Source organism: Humulus lupulus, chromosome 5 (assembly GCF_963169125.1).
Source record: "Humulus lupulus chromosome 5, drHumLupu1.1, whole genome shotgun sequence".
NCBI lineage: Eukaryota > Viridiplantae > Streptophyta > Magnoliopsida > Rosales > Cannabaceae > Humulus > Humulus lupulus.
Window position 1 is genome coordinate 39,685,043 of NC_084797.1, and position 18,102 is coordinate 39,703,144.

Below are 18,102 nucleotides of genomic sequence, written 5' to 3' on the forward strand. Positions count from 1 at the left end.
TCCTGAACCTTTCATAGAGAGGTTCCCATTTATTTTCTACCTCAGACAGCTTCTCTGCTGCTGGCACCGACACAGGAGGTGCCTCTGATACACTAACCACTGCAGGCACTTGCTGCTATCTCAGGAGATGAATCTCCTCTCCCTGTTTCAACACTGTAGTCTGCAAGTCATTAAACAACTGCTGCCAGTTTATAGGAGCTGGCTATGGAATATGAGGCTGGTCATTTTCCTGACCCTAACTATTATTATTATTATTATTATTCTGGCCCTGATCACTTTGGCCAGCTGAAGTATCCGTCTGCCCTGGATTCATTCTTATTTATGATATACCTTGCTGAAACATTGATCAATACAGCCAGTCAGGTAGTAATAACTAAACCTCTTGCCGCCTTACGGTCCAAGAACAAGCAGACAATTATCATATTCCACAGTCATACAATTATTCAAGCAGATACATATTTATAGCATTCAGCACTCAGCATGTAACACATAATAATTCATAAACAACCATACTGATGAGTATGCTCCAGCAATTTCAGTACTAATTAGCCCACAGTTGCTGAGAATATAATATTTCAGGGCACAGGTTTAACATAGTGTCTCATGCATACAGGTAAAGCATATATATACCATATTTAAGCAGTTATACAAATAACTACATAAATAGTTACCAAACCATGAGTCGAGCTTGACTTCAATGATGTGTGTACATGCCCAGCCAGTCTACAGGAACCTTAACCTTGGCATGCTCTGATACCAAGTTGTAACGCCCTGGTTACCCTAGAACCGTTACGGTGAACGGTGAACCAGAAATTTGACCCGCTACCCGAGTCCTTTGGTTTAAAACGTGTTCTAAGTGTTATTAACAGGCTAAGGTGGAAAATCAATAAAAAGGACAGGATATATTTTATTAAGTACATAAAACTGTTCATGGGCCCACAAGAACATTTACAAGTTATTTACAACTCAAAAATGGTCATTACTTCTTCAAAAGTACAAACCCACCGAACTAAGTGGAAAAAATAGGGTAAACCCCCTAGTTCCTCTGATAACTCCTTGGCCGTGGTGGTCAAGCGGTCGCATATGTACACATCACCACCTAAGCTCTACACTCAAGGCTGGGTGAGCTTTTCTTTCCCTTTACCTGCACCACATTGCACCCATGAGCCAAAGCCCAACAAGAAAACACAATAAAGCATGATATAATATCATCAATGATCATAATAATCATTCAGGACTATCAGTCCAAACAAATAGGTGACAGTTGCAAAAGCACTAAGATGGGTCTAGCTCCCTTTAGCCTTGTGACGATAGGGTCACCGAGGCTTAATAGATAGGTGAACCTTTTATTAGTTCAAAAAGGATAAGTGCATGGTGATTAGTCACCAACATAACCTTCCTCGTGACCATAGAGTCATAACCTTGGAACATCGCTCCCTAGCCATGTGACAAACGGTCACCTAGGCCTTAGGCCCTAGCTCTAGTAACTAGTCTTAGACTAGCCAAGCGCTTATAAGTTCATCGACCTTAGGGTCGATCCAGTGTTAATGCCTTAGAGCCATTCAACGCTGATATCAATTAGATCTAATCTTCATTTGGCTCGGCGTTCATGACGCTATGCCATTTCTGACTCTTTAGGTCAGTGTCCCTGACTAGTCAGTACATATACAAGTAAACAACATTTGCTAGCATTTAATAGGCAATCCATGTCCACATTTATCAATCAACATGCCTCAATAACAATCATGCATGTCATATATACACAGGGTGCCGTTTTCTTACCTCGGGTTCGAGCGAGAAATAATATAAGAACGACCCTTGAGAACGATCAACCTTTAGATTCCTTAGCAGTTACCTAATCATAACCAATTAGAAACCATCAATAAAGTAGATCAATGAATGGTTCACAATCTAAACCACACTCCCGGGGTCAATCCCTCACTCTCGGGACTCTCAAACCACTCAAAAAGGGTAAAGGAACCAACCCCCGAGCCTTAAAAACCATCCCGAGCCCTAAAAATAAATTTCCTTGAAACTGACCTAGTGCCTAGGTGCTGCCAACTAGCGCTGGGGTGCTGCCCCAGAAACAGAGAGGGCTACTCTCTGCCTTGCATAGCGCTGGGGCGCTAGGACTGGCGCTGGGGCCCCAACTTCAGACCAGCAGCTCCACTGATTTTCCCTCCTTGCGATTCTCCTTGAAACCAACCTTCCAAACCAATCCCAAACCTTACCAAAACATCCAATTCAACCCCTAAACCTCATCTACATCACCCTCTCACCAAATCCCAATCAATCTTACACAAAATCTCCCATTGATTCCAACTTTCCACATCAAAATCTATAGGCTGAAAACTAAAAGAAAAACAGAGTATAACTTAAAACTCATGGACAATTTCTTACCTCCAGCTAGTTTTGAACCCTCCTTGGTAGATGAACTAAGTTTATAACCTCCCAGCTTTGATTCCCTAGCTTGATACTTCAATTTGGGACCAAAAACTTCAAAGGGAGATAGAGGGAAAATGATGTACGGGAAGAGGAAGTGAGGCTCTGTTTTTGTTTTGTATGTTTCTACAGCCAACATAAACCATGTATATCCTAAGCCAAATGACCCTAATTCCCCTAGGTCATTTAAAGCTTCTAAAGTCTCCCCAAGGGTAAAATAGTCATCTTTCACCTATTTCGTTAATCATAATTAACGCTCTCCAATTCCCGCTATTCTCGATATTCCCAAACACCAATAATTCATATCCCGTTACCCTTTTATTCCCAGCAACGCTCTAATCATTAAAACATCCCGAGACTCACCCAGAGCCTCAAACTTAATCTCGTTATGACTAAACCGTTACTTAATATTCAAAGATCGTCTCATGCCGAATAGTTCAAACAAATCCACATTTTAATGTGGCCTTAACAATATATCACCGACATGCATACAAATATACAATTACGCCATCAACGGGCCAATTTACCAAAATACCCCTGTCATGAAATGTGGACCCACATGCATGCATTTAACGTCATATTATAATATAATTCACATAAACATGCATATTATCATTTAATGGCATAATTAAATAGTTATGGCCCTCCCGGCCTACTAATCCAGCCTTTAAACTGCATTAGGGATTTCAGGGCATTACATGGAGCTTCTCTTGCGTCTGAGTCACATAAGCTGCCATCTTTTCCCCTTTAGTTTGGTATTCTCCTGATATCTGTCTGAAAACCAACTGGGAATCGCTATAGATCTCCAGGTTTGCGACCCCTACTTCCCGGGCCAGGCGCAACCCAGCCAACATGGCCTCGTGCTCGGCCTCGTTGTTCAAAGCTTTGAACTGAAAACGCAGGGCATTTTGTAACTGGTGCCCCTGTGGAAACACTAGGATGATTCTGGCTCCTGCTCCATTTTCATTCGAGGCTCCGCCTACGAACACCTTCCCCACGGGCGCTGCGGGATCCGCATGATTGTCCTCTTCAGTGATCTCGGAGCATTCCACGATGAAGTTAGCTAGGGCCTGTCCCTTGATTGAGATTCTAGGGATGTATGCCATGTCGAACTGACTCAGTTTCATGGCCCACTTCAAGAGTCTTCTTGATGATTCAGGTTTTTGCAACACTTGCCGCAAAGGATGGTTGGTCAGAACTCTTATGGCATGAGCCTGGAAATAAGGCCCGAGCTTTCGGGACGCGGATAGTAGACAAAACACTAACTTTTCAATTAGTGGATATCTTGATTTTGCACCCAATAATATTTTGCTTACGTAATAGAATGGGAGCTGGGCCTTCTCGTCTTCCCATACTAGCGCGGTGCTGATCGCGTGTTCGGTCACGATCAAATAAAGGTATAGCGGTTCTCCCTCCACTGGGTTCGCCAATATTGGGGCTTGGGCTAGATGCTCTTTCATTCTTTAGAAAGCCTCTTCACACTCAGCTGACCATTCGAACCGTTGGCTTCCCCGAAGGACGTTGAAGAACGAGATGCACTTGTTCGAGGCCTTCGAAACGAAACGGCTCAAAGCGGCTATCTGCCCAGTCAGGCTTTGCACATCTTTGTGCTTCCGGGGTGAAGGCACCTCAACCAGTGCCTTGATTTTTTCTGGAATGGCTTCTATTCCCCGGAAGCTTACTATGAACCCCAGAAACTTTCCAGACGCTACGCCGAAGGGTCATTTTTTGGGATTTAACTTCATCCCATACCTTCAAATGATCACAAAGGCTTCGACCAGGTTGTCAGAATGTTTGTTGGAGGTTTTGGACTTGACCAGCATGTCGTCAATATCGAGAAGAAATCTTTAGGGCGAGTTTTGTTTAGATCCGTGAAGCCGATGCACGTCCTCCAAGTCCCATTTGGCTTCAGCACCAACATTGGGTTAGCCAGCCACACGGGATACAAAGCTTCTCGGATGAAGTTGATCGAGTATAACTTTTCAATTTCCAGCTTGAGGGCTTCCGCCCTTTCTGCCCCTAGGGGTCTTCGTTTCTGCCAAACTGGGTCGCATCTTTGTTGATATTCAAGGCATGGCAGATGGTATTGCGGTCAATCTCAGTCATATCCGAATGAGACTAGGCCAAGACATCCTGGTTCTCCTTCATCGTGGCGATGATGGCGGCCCGGACCTCTGCTTTCAAGTTCTTCCCGATTTGGATCACCTTGGTCGGGTCAGTGTCACTGATGCACACCTCTTCAATCTCCCCCATGGGTTCCAGTACGCGGTCCTCCTCTATATGTGGGTCCAGCTCGTCCTTTTCCCGGTCAATTCGTCTTGCTGGGGGAGGGGCGGGATTGGATCGACGATTTCCTCAAAAGACTCTTTGCGAACCATGTAAATGGGTTGGGTGGATATGTGACAACATTTCTGTGTGCTCTTCTGATCTCCCCGGATTGTTCCCACTCCTATGTTATCGCAACGAAATTTCATGCATAGGTGGCAGATGGAGGTGATTGCCCCGAACTCGACCAATGCGGGGCGACCAAAAATGATGTTGTAAGCTGTGGGGCAGTCCACCACCACGAACGTACAAAATTTGAACGGGCTTTGCATCTCGTTCCCCAGAGTTACGGGCAACTGGATTTTTCCCATCGGGAGTATTAAGTCCCCGTTGAAGCCATAGATCTTGGTTGGGCACGAGGTTAGATCCACCTCGGTCAAGCCAATTGCGATGAATGTAGGCTTGAAAAAAATGTTGACGGAGCTTCTGTCGTCCACCAGAAATCTGGACACCATCTTGTTGGCGATTTGGGCATCAATGACCAGAGGGTCATGATGTGGGAAATGGACATTGTAGGCGTCGTCTTCTGTGAAGGTGATGGGAAGGTTCATCAACTTCGGGCATTGAGCTGGTGCCTGGACTAGGGCGTATACCTCTTGGTCATGGTCAACCTCGCTGAGGTAACGCTTTTGATCATTCTGGGATGGTCCTCCCAGATGGGGCCCGCCTGAGATGGTGGCTACGTGACCATCTACTCGTGGGGGCGCGGTCCCAGCCGGATAAGGCATTCCGGGTTCGGGCGCCTACATGGCAGGGGCCCCCTGAGGGGCCTGCGGTCCCGGAATTTTTGCGTATCCTACCTGGGGAGGTAGGTACGCCCCAGGCGCGCCTGGGATCATGGACTGACCGGGGACTGCTGACAGTCCCGAAACTCCCACGGGCATCCTGATCCATTGGTGGAGGTGTCCCAGTTTGATCAAATTTTTGATCTCGTCCTTTAGCTGCTGACACTCTTCGGTTGTGTGGCCTACCTCCTTATGGTACGCCCACCTTTTGTTGGAATCCCTTGGGTTTTTTCCTCCTTTGAACATGGGGGCTGGTTTCCGGTAATGAACCGTCCTTTCTGTGGCTAGGTAGATGTTTTCTCTAGTATCCACTAGGTTGGTGTATTCTAAATATTGCGGCTCGTAGCCCCTCTTGCCCTTCTTAGATGGTTCAGACAGATTTGGTCCCTTCCCGGATCTCTTTCCCCGGGAGGGATTCACACTTGCTTCAGTTCCCCCCATCTGGGACAGTTGGGCCCCGCTGGGAGTAGCTCTGTAACCGTCTGGCGCAATGCCATACCCAGGCAAAGGGGTAGTCTAGGCCGGGGCATATCCCGAAGACGTGGGGCCATAGACCGTAGTTGCGGAAAAGGTTATTCCAGGCGCGGCTGCCGATCCCGGCGCTACCGGGGGAGTCAGGTACGGCTGGGCCGAATACTGTGCCTCACCGAGATACTGTGCCCCATATCCCGGAAAGGTTTGGGCATTTGGTTGGGGTACTGGCTGCCATCCAAATTCCAGGATTTGGGCCTCCTTCTAGTTGATAAAGCCTTGGGCCCTCTTTATGAACTCCTCGAGGGTGGCTGCCTTGCTGCGCTGCATGTCATCCCAGAGGGGAAACCAGACCCGAATTCCAGACTGTAGGGCCACCAGGCGCTGCCCGTCGTCCACCTTGGTTTTGGAGGCTTCCTCTGTGAAACGCTGGATGTAGGCCCTCAACGTCTCCGTGGAAAGCTGCTTGATGTTGGTGAGGGCACTGATTTGCATGTCCATCCTCATGGAGGCCATGAACTATTTGTGGAAAGACTACTGCAGTCCGGACCAGGATTGGATGGATCCTAGCTTGAGCCTCTTCCACCATTCCTCTGCAGGTCCACCTAGAGTAATCGAAAAACAGAGGCACTTAACGTTATCGCAGACATGGGCTAAGGTCATTCACCGATTGTAGCGCGACAGATGATCTCTGGGGTCGGTGTTCCCAATGTAGGCGGGTAGACTCGTCATTTTTAATCCTTTGGGGAGCACCACATCCAGGATGTGCTTGGCTTAGGGTTCCTTTTCTTCCTCGTCATAATCGGTGTCTGCTCCCTCCTGCTTGCGGACCAGGCGATCCGTGACTTTCTTTAAGGCGGCCAGCTGTTCTATGTATTGTTTGGCCGTCTTGTCTTCCAAGGGGACTCTTTCGTTCCTCCTGTCGTTGAGATTATTTCTCAAATCTCCATCTCGGGGACGGATCTTTTCCTTGTGGGCCCATTCCTTTCTAGCATTCAGCCCATCGTGCAGGTTTACCCGAGATGTATCGTCCCCGAAGCTAAGGGCGTTTGGCTCGTCATTATGCTGGCACTCCCGGTGGCCCTTGTTCACGGAAGCGCTTGGGTGGAAAGACCGTTCTTGTCCAGTCCGCCCTGGGGCGGGCCGGGGCCTGGTACCCTGGGGGCGCGTCCCTCGCGGATTGATTGGGTGGCCATGTCTTGGGACGGGGCGCACCTTCTCTTTCCTAGGGAGCAGCCGGGGACGGGTCCCGATTTTTTGGACAGGAGGGACTTCCCTATGGGGGTTTGCTTTGGCCTTCCCTTTCTCTTGGGCCGGGTTAACCGGGCCCTATCTGGGAGCTTGTCCCGGGGTAGGAATCGACCTTGCATCTCCGGGCACGCCATTCCTAGCCTGCGGAGCGGGCGGTTGTGTTCCTGGAGACGGAACAACTGGAGGGTTAACCGCCAAGCCTTGGGTGGCTATTAAAGCTTGTAGGGCTTGGAGGGACTCTTGCATCCATCGAGTGGCTTCCTTTTGTTCGGCAATTCTGGCCTCTTGGTCCAGGACTTGCTGTCTAAGTTTGGTCACCTCCGGGTCCTCCTGGTTGGGGTCTACTTCTTCAGGGATCGCGGGATCCTTAGCTTCGAGATTGTGGTATTCCCCCTCATTTCCCTCCTCTTCCTCATAGTAATCTTCCTCATACTCTTCCCCCCTTCATCTTTCTGCGACTTGTCAGGCTGGGACATCTGATGAGGTGTGTCCTCAGGTTGGCTCTGAGGAAGAGGTTGGCTAGGCAGTGGTGTGTCTCCTACGCCTTGTTCTTGGTTAGTAGGGTCAAAAGTGGTGTGTCTCATGTTCACCATTGTTGAAGACGTTCAAAATCAACTCAAGCCTTCTCACATTAACTCTCAATGAAAGCACCAAAATGTTTACCGAGTTTTTCAGAAACTAGAATTATGAAAGATTAGAGAGCGTAAAAGAAAGGATTTAATGAAAGTAAACAAGGTTTTTTATGTGGTTGGGGCGTTAATGAGCCTTAGTCCATGAGACAGTTGTATTAGAGCTTAGAGAACTCTTGACAATGGAGTTTTCTACAAGTTTGAGCAGAGTAACTACTTACAATAAAAATATCGGATCCCCTCCCTAGTGCACCACTATTCGTATTTATAGGCACATGAGTGCACTGGGCTTGGGCCGAGATATTCCGGCCCAATAAGGGTGTAAATACCATTGGCTTCTCTGATGCTGGCCCAATACAAAGGATCAAAATATAAAGCATACATTTAATCAAAGCCCATTGGGAGCCCATCAAAATATCAAACTGCAAGCCGTTGTCAAAAGACTATTTTCCTCGGGAGCTCGTAGCAGCAAACAATGTTCTTAGAAGTGATTGTAGCAAGTGGCATAGCCTTGACCCACTTTGTGAAGTAGTCGACTGCCATTATTGCATACTTCACTCCTCCTTTTCCTGTGGGCAATGACTCGATAAGGTCAATCCCCCAGATAGTAAAGGGCCAAGGGCTGGTCATCAGGGTGAGCTCATTTTGACGAGTTCGAGTTATATTGGCAAAGTGTTGGCACTTGTCACACTTCTTGACATAATCCATCGCATCTCCGTTCATGGTGGGGCAAAAGTATCCTTGTCTCAAGATCTTCTTGGTGAGGCTCTGCCCCTCGGCATGGTCCCCACAAAATCCCTCATGCACTTCTCGAAATATCAACTTGGCCTCTTTCCTAGACACACATCAGAGAAGGACAATGAATATCCTCGTCTGTACAACATTCTATCCAAGACAACATACCGTTGTGCCTCATAAAGCAACTTTCCAGTTTCTTTATTATCCTGCAGTAATTCATCGAAGATAAGATACTTCACTATGGGCTCCTTCCAATCATCTTGGAGTTGGACTGCTGCCACTTCCTGAGGCTGAGATGCTCGGAGAAGGTAATGGGTCAATAGGGACCACATTGACTAGTTAAGAATCCTTGGTGATTGGAAGCTTGGCCAGGGCATCACCGTTAGAGTTCTGTTCAGGTGGCACTTGTCGAATGGTGAATTTTTTGAAGCTATTAAGCATTTCTTAGGTCTTCACCAAGTCAACGACCATTATTGTCCCCTGGGCCTAGTATTCCCTAAGTACCTGATTAACTACGAGCTGCGAGACAATGAAAATCTCAAGGCTCTCGGGCTTGAGCTCAAGTGCTACTCGGAGCCCAACAATGAGCGCCTCATACTCTGCTTTGTTATTTGAGGTGTCGAATCCAAATCTCTGGGTGCTATGAACCTTGTGCCCCTTGAGGGATACTAAAACGAGGCCTGCCCCAACACCATTTTCATATGACGATCCATCTACATATAGCTTCCACATGGGCACAACCACAGAGGCGTCCCCAGGTCTCTCGTGGTTTCTTGTGCATTCGGCGATGAAGTCTGTCAGTGCCAGTCCCTTTATGGCAGTGCTCGAATGATAAATGATGTCAAACAGACTAACTTCGTCCGACCTTTTGAGGGTTCTCCTAGTTGACTCCGGCTTTTTGGAGGACCTGTCGTAAGGGATGGTTCGTGAGTATCTTGATGGGATGCGCCTGGAAATAGGGCCTTAACTTCCGAGAAGCTACCATTAGGCAAAAGGTTAACTTCTCCATGAGCGGGTATTTGGAATCCACTCTGAGGAGTTCTTGCTTACATAGTATACGGGGTGTTGGACGCGGCCTTCCTTGCGTACTAAAGTGGCACTGATGGAATTCTCTAGGACATCCATGTAAAGCAGGAAGGGCTCTTCGTCTACGGGCTTCAACAAGATAGGTGGGTTCACCATGTGCGCCTTCAGCTGCTAGAATGCATGTTCGCATTCTTCCGCCCACTCAAACCTCTGCTTTGCTCGGAATATGTTGAAGAATGGGATGCACTTGTCAGTTGACTTAGAAACAAAGCAACTCAGGGCAGTGATCCTCCCGGTGAGGCTCTAAACATCCTTATGCTTTTGGGGGGATGACATATCAACTAGTACTTTAATCTTCTCGGGGTTTGCCTCTGTCCTCTGAGCATTGACAATGAAGCCTAGGAACTTTCTCGAGGCAACTCCAAAAGTGCACTTCTGGGGATTAGTTTCATCCCTAACATGCAAAGTACTGAAAATACTTCTGCCAGGTCCTTTACATTATCGGGGGCTATTCTAGACTTGACCAACATGTCGTCTACATAAACCTCCATGTTCCACCCCAGTTGTTTCTTGAACATACGGTTCACAAGCCTTTGGTAGGTGGCCCCAGCATTCTTCAGCGCGAAAGGCATCACTTTATAGCAGTAAAATCCTTTATTAGTTCAGACACTGGTGTATTATTGATCTACGACATGCATGGAAATCTAATTATAGCCCGAGTATGCGTCCATGAAGGATAAGTGCTCGTACCCGGAGGTGGCGTCATCCCTCTTGTTTATTTTTGGCAGTGGGAAACAATCTTTAGGGCATGCCTTGTTAAGGTCGGAAAAGTCTATGCAGATCCTCCAGGTGCCATTTGGCTTGGGCATGAGGACCGGATTTGATACCCACTTAGGATATTGTGCATCCCGAATAAATCTGTTTCCAAGTAGCTGGTCCACCTTCGCCTTTAAAGCCTCTGGCCTGGTTTGGTTGAAAGTTCTTCGCTTCTGCTGGATTGGATCGACGTTCAGATCGACATTTAAGGAATGACAAATGATATATGGGTCAATACCCATCATGTCAGAGTGAGACCAGGAGAAAACATCCTGATTTTCCTAGAGAAAGTCCACTACTGCTTCTCGTACTTCTGCCTGTAGACTCTTCCCAAATTTTGTCTTTCTTTCAAGGATGAAGGCATCGAGAGCCACTTCCTCAACCTCCTCCATGGGATTGATAGCCCTTTCTTCTTGAACCCATGGGTCCGACTCGTTGGTTTCATCATCTCGGACAACTTGCACCTCCACCTCCTCGGGAAGAGGCTGTTTGAGTGCCAACGTCTCAACAACAACTATTGGTTGCCTAATGGACACATTATAGGATTGCCTCACTGCTTTTTGGTCTCCTCGAACTGTGCCAATCCATGACTCCATGGGGAACTTCATGCACAGGTGCCAAATGGATGTGACTGCCCTGAACTCCATTAATGTCAAACACCCCAAGATGGTGTTATACGCCGAAGAAAAATCCATTACCACGAATGTGCAGTACTTAAAGGCCTAGCGAGGCACTTCTCCAAGTGTCATAGGTAACTTGATCTAGCCCATTGGTATGAGACCTTCCTTCAAGAACCCATATAGTGTTAAGGTGCATGGGGACAAGTCGCTTGTGTTCAACCCGATCTTCTCATAGGCTGACTTGAATAAGATGTTCACTGAACTCCCATTATCCAGTAAGATTCGGGCCACCATCTTATTAGAAACCTGGCTCTCGATTCCCAAAGGATCGTGGTGTGGAAAGTGTACTCTCTGAGTGTCGTTCTTGGAGAAGGTGATGACTTGGTCGGCCATCCTTGGCATCTGAGTTGGAAATTAGGCAAACGCCAACACCTCATCATCATGGTTCAAGGCTCACGTATACCTATTTTGAAAGCCTCGGGAGGTGCCCCTCAAGTGGGGTTCTCCGAAGATGGTCCCCACTCGCCCATTCACTGAGGGAGGTCCGCTGACTATCTGATGATACGAAAATGCAGGCACCGCACCTGGAGCCTGGGGGGTTGCGGGTTGTGTGAGAGTTACCATGGCTGGGGCCTAGGCCTAGCATGCTCCATCTCGAGCATACTGGTAGAGATGTCTTAGTTGGATGAGGTTTTTGATCTCCTCCTTGAGTTGGAAACACTCATTTTGTGTGGTGCCCCACATCGTTATGAAAATGACAAAACTTGTTGGGATCTCGCCTTTTCCATTCTCTCTGAATGGGTTGTGGCTTCCATTAATGAATGTGTTGTTATGTGGCCATGAGGATGTTATCCCAGGAGTCGACTAGGTCAGTATACTCAAAGTACTACAAGACGTACTTCTCGCCAGGGGCAGTTTTTTGCCCTATCTCCATTGTCTCATTTCCCTTAAGCTTTTTGCCCTTGACTTTACCCCCGGGTCTATTGTTGCTGGAGGTTCAGCTGGGTGCAATGGAATTGGATGGAGCAACAAATCTAGCACTGAATGTAGGCTGATAAGCACTGTATCCAGTGGGCGCTGCTCCATATCCCGTTGGAGCCGCACTGAAACCAGCGGGTGGCATGGCACTAAAGCTAGTTGGCGGGGCGCTTGGACTGGACTGGGCTCCTGCCATACTTGGTTGGATAGGAGTGTAGGGTGGATACTAGGTTCCCAAAGCCACGAGGGCCAGGAGTTGTCAGAGCGGGAAAGTCAACGGGCCCCCCTAATGCTTCGATATGGGCATCTTCCCAGCTGATATATTCTTGTGCTCGATGGATGAAGTCATCAAGCCTCCGACACCCTCTTCGCTGGAGGTCATCCCACAACGGGGAACCCTACATGGATGCTGGCATGTAAGGCCATTAACTACTAGTCATTGCAACCCTCTTTGTCCTCACAACTTCCTCCTTGAAGCGCTTGATGTAAGTTTTGAGGGTCTCGAGGGTTCCTTGCTTTATGTTGGCCGGAGCATTGACCTCAAAGCTCACCTTCCGAGCAGCTATGAAATGTCTACAAAATGAAGACGACAGCTGGTGCCATGAATGAATGGATCCTAGCTTGTATTTCTTGAACAATTCATCTGCTGGTCCTGTCAAAGTTATCGAGAACACATGACACTTTGTGTCTTCGAAGACACGATGCATCAACACCAACCTATTGAACTTCGAAAGGTGGTCGATGATATCCGTACTGCGATCGTAGGACATGATGGTAGACATCTTAAAGCCTCGCGATAATGGGGCTACCACAATGTGAGGAGCACATGGCTCCCCGTCCTCGTCCTACGAGTCAGAGTCATGGCCTTGACGTTGGGCCAGTTGAGCATTATCCTTTTGATGCTCTCTAACTCCGCGCGAAGGGGATAATTGTCTTGGTTGGCACTTTGTGCCAGGTTATCCTTCTTTCGGGCGTTGAAGCTGTCTTGGAGGTCTGACTGGTCCTTCCTCCAGAGTTCGTGCCTAAAAGCCTTGTTACACCTACGAGCATTTAGGCCTTCTCGAAGGACATTTTGACCTGGAAATGCACTACTGTCCTCGGGGTACACTACTTCTGTTACTCCGTCGGAGTCAACATTTTCATTGTTTACTAAAATGGTGATGTCGCGATCTCGGTTAATGGAGGTGTTTGGCCTGTTGGCTCCTTAGATGTTATTCCTGTGGTGATGGGAAGGTTTTGGGGGGACACCACCTGGGCGGAACGTCCCAGGCTCCACAATCGCTGACGGCTTGGCGGTGTCTTTAGGCACCTAAGCCTTTACCCTTACCAGTTGGTCTCGGGGCCTGGTTGTCTTCACGGTTTCGATGAGCCTTCTTTTGCTTAGGAGGAAGGTTGTCGTCGATCTTATCCTTGCCATGATCTTGTGGCGCAAGTAGGGCTCCAACTACAGTTGGGTGTACGGGGGGCACGCCAGTTGGCGGATCTTGCACCACATCTGCCGAGTGCCCCGAAGGCACACTGATTAGGTTGATGGGTGGAAAATCAGCTGGGTGCACAGATGGCACACTAGCTAGCTGCCTAGATGGTACTTCACCGGGGAGTCCACTTGCAGCCCTTGGGCCGCCAGGATAGCACTCATGGCATTAACCATCTTCTGTAGGGCGATGATATTACCCTAATAGGTGTCGAGTTTCTGCTATTGAGTGGCCACTTGGTCGCGGAGTGCCACCACTTCTGGCGTCTCCTTTGGGCTGAGGGTATTCTTCATAATACTCATTGTCCATGCTATCATATTCAACATTTTCATTGTAGTCTTCCACCTCAGGGAGGTCCTGGGGTGGTGGAAGGCTATTTTCTCCTCCCTCAACTTTGGTGGGAGGCGCTGCATTGTCTGGTGCGTTTCTCCGAGTAGTCACCATGGTTAAGTTTTTCAGGCTCTCAATGAAAGCACCAAAAATTTGATTGCCTTTCTCACTGTCAACTAAATTTTAGAGTATACAGAAAACAATACAAAAGAGCACCAGGGTTTTACGTGGTTCAGACTATAAAAGAACCATAGTCCACGAGTCTATAGTATTTAGTGATCTTGAAGCTTTTTTTTTCAAGCTTCAATGGTGATTCTTAGGCAGCGTATATATTGGACTGAGTTAGAGAGTTTCTCTCTCTAAAAATCTGAACCTTTTACAGTGAGATACCCCAGCCCAATTTATAGAGGCTGGGGCCATTAATGTTAATCATCTATCATTTATATAAATTCCCCCATCTGGGGGTATTAATGCTGAATTAATGCAAAAAGAGTTGCACTAAATAAAGGCTACGACCCAGGCAAATTGCACGGGGCCCATTGCAGAAAGTCACGTACAAAATTTATGGGGAACATACCTTTGAAGTGTCAAGGTGCAACGCACGTTTCCCCGTGTCAGGAAGCGTTGTGGGAAATGTCGATTAGCGAGGGTACGAACTCGACACCATTAATTGAGGCTCACCAAAAGTTTTCAGATGATACTCTGGTGCCCCACACCCACAGGGATTGACACTTGGCATTAATTACAGATATGAGGACCAGAATCCTAGACCTGAGAAATGGACGAGTGAAGAGAGCCTCACAAGACTTGACCTCACCAAGAGACATCCTCGCCGTGAGGACAAGCCTCGGGATGCAGACTCACTCGAAGACATCCATGACTTGGAGATTGGCTCGTGATGTTGTCTCACCCGGAGACATCCTCGCCTCGAGGGCAGACCTCGGGGCATGGCCTCAGTTGGAGACATCCACGACTTGTCTGATCTGGCTTTCCAAGAAGAGCTCGCACTCCAAGAACTTCATGACTTGTCGCTAATAATTCTTGACTGCCACGTGTCGTGTGGCGAAAACATGGACAACAAATTTACATATTACTTCAAATCTAAACGCTAAAACAAGTCGTTAGTCAAGTTTGCAAAAACCACTTATTTGGATACCATTAAGAGCAGTCCTCCCCGTCTCAGTAAGATACCATGCAACCATGTTTATTACCTCAAAAAACTCAATTTAAACATAAACCTAAAATTATTGTAACATAGGAATATATCATTTGCAAAACTAAATACCGCACTAGAAAAGCATTATTCAGGGCCAAATGTCTTTAAGTGCTTCTGACTCAAACTATGCTTACTACCGCATAGAGTTATAGCTTCCCTGCATTAAAAACATCACACATTAAGTGCAAACAAAATTATTCAGTTTCCTACATTAAAAAATAAATCCAAATTCACTTTTTCTTAACATACAAGTCCTCGTAATTTTTGGGTTTTTTTAAAAAATGTAGCTCACCATAACTTTCTCTTGAGGAGAAGGAGAAACACTCAATATAAATGGCCCACCCAAAAACTTAACCGCATCATCCTAGTCGTGCTCCTTACAATCAAAATTAATAACCTAACAATCAAAAAGGGATTAAATAAGGGCCAATTGCAAGCTAACAAATTAGAAGTTCAGTTGTAAAAATCCAAAAAATTTAACCTTCTTGTTCTTCGCGATTGACTCTGTAAAATCCATATTTGGCAATTTAAGATTTGACAAATATTTTGTATTTAGTGTGTTTATTTTCAGTTTTATAAAGAAAAATATCATTGATTTTATTCCTATTAATTTATGATATTTCTTATTTATTAGGTTTGTATTTTTGGTAAGAATAAAGTCTCCTTATTTTCAATATCATTTTAGACTTTATTTTCTTTCCAAATTTAACTAATTGATTCTCTGTTTTATAGCTAACCGGATAAATCCCTAGACAGCTCTCAATCAGCCAAGAATGAGTAATTACTCAAAGTTAGTCAAATAATGAACTTGACCATAAAGAAGTCCAGATTCGTACAATTTTACAACTACAGAATCTCTGTCTGTTCCTACAATTTCGACTACATTGATTGTGATTGAAAGGTTTTTTGAAAACTTTCCTAGTGTGTGTTGTGCGTCTAGAATTGTGTAAAGCTGACTTTGGGTAAGTATTTTGTGTATAAATACAAACCAAAGCATCAGCCCTAAGTACCTCTTATTCGCCTTAATTTCTTATACTTTTAGAAGAATGTCTTTCTTCTGTAAGGATAGTTGTTATGCTATTCCTTGGTTATTTTGTGTCCTCGTAATTGCTTATGTGTTGGGTAAAATCTCAAAGAGAAGAACGTGAAGAACAACCTTCGGGAGAAGGTTCAACAAAGTCTTTCATCGGGAGGAAGAAAGCATTCATTAAGCAATTTGAAGGGAGTTCAAACCTTGGTGTCTTAAGAAGATTCATTTAGCAAAGAGAGAGTACATTATGCTTGTGGAAAAACCATAAGGAGTCTAAGTTTTGTTCAAGTCAATTACTTTGTACTTGTGAAACTTGACTAATGAATCTTATCTCTAGGTGTGATCTCGTGGACTAGTAATATCTGAAAGGATATTGACACCACGTAAAAAACTCTGTGTGTCATTTCATTATTCAGTCATTTCTATTTTATCACACTATTTTGATATTCTATAGTGACAGTAACTTGATCTGTAGCTACAAAATAATGGTTTGTTCTACCAGCTTGTTTGTTCCGCATTTAATTAAATAAAAAGTTGGTAATCATAAATTACGGAATTGCAATTGGTATCAGAGCAGGTCAGTAAACTCTTAGTGAGATCTTGTGATTATTTTTCCGTTTAATTTTTTTTGTGAGATATGTCATTTTTTGTAGAAGGAAGCTCCATAATCCGACCACCCCTACTCAATGACTCTAACTATCCTTATTAGAAAGTGAGGATGGGGGCCTTCATCAACTATCAAGATGAAAGAGCATGGAGATCTATTTTACGTGGTTGGTCTCCATTAGTTGAAAAAGATAAGGAAGGTAATATCAAGGTAAAATCTGAACTTGAATGGTCCACTAAGGAGGAGAAGTTATCTGGATATAATAATAAGGCCTTACATGCTATTTTAATGGTGTTGGTGAAGGTTTTATCAAACTAATTTCTTCATGTGATTTAGCAAAAGAAGCTTGGCTAATTCTTCAAACACATTTTGAAGGAACTGTTAATGTCAAGCGAACTCAGTTTATAATGCTTCAAACTAAATTTGATGAACTTAGGATGTTAGAATCAGAAACTCTCTCTGAATTTTATGAAAAATTGTTTGACATTGCTAATGATTTTTTTGCATTGGGAAAGAAACTTGATAATCTGTGTTGGTTAGGAAAATTGTGCGTGTTCTTCCTGATAGGTTTGATACAAAACTTTTGGCAATGGAAGAAGCAAAAGACTTTGGTAAGATGAAGGTTGAAGAATTGATGGGTTCTTTGAGAACATTTGAATTAAATCAACAAACCAAAAAAAAGGACAAGCCAAAACCACCAACTGATAAAAATAAAGGTATTGCTTTCAAGATTTCTGAAAAAGAATGTTTTAACAGTGAAGAAGAAGATGAAATGGCTCTATTAACTTGAAATTTTTAAAAATTCATGAAAAAAGTTAACAATAAAAAAAAAAAAAATTTAAAATTTTCTAGAGGTAATGCTTCTTTAAAACCATTTGTTTATAATAATAAAAAAGGTATTCGATGTAGGGAATGTGAGGGTTTTGGACATATCAAATATGAATGTGCTAATACTCTTAAAAAGAATAAAAAAAGGGTTTGAATGTGACTTGGAGTGATGATGATTTGGAAAGTATTGATAATGAATTGTCAAATGTTGCTTTAACTTCTACTGTTTCTATTATGCCAATGTAACGACCCAAAATCATTAATATGGCTTAAGGGCCTTGATTAGTGTGCCGGGACGGCATAATTGGTTTATGTGTGAATTTATTAATTTAACACATGACTATATGATAAGCATGCTTGTATGGTTATATGACTGTAAATGTGATTATATGTTATATTTGTGAGAACCACATTATTATGTGGGTAAATCTGCAGCATGAGACTTGAGTTGATCCTAGGGAGCTAGTTAGCGGGAAATTCACAACGGGGCTTAATGCTTGACTTGGGGCAAGCTAAGGGATATTTCAGGTATTGG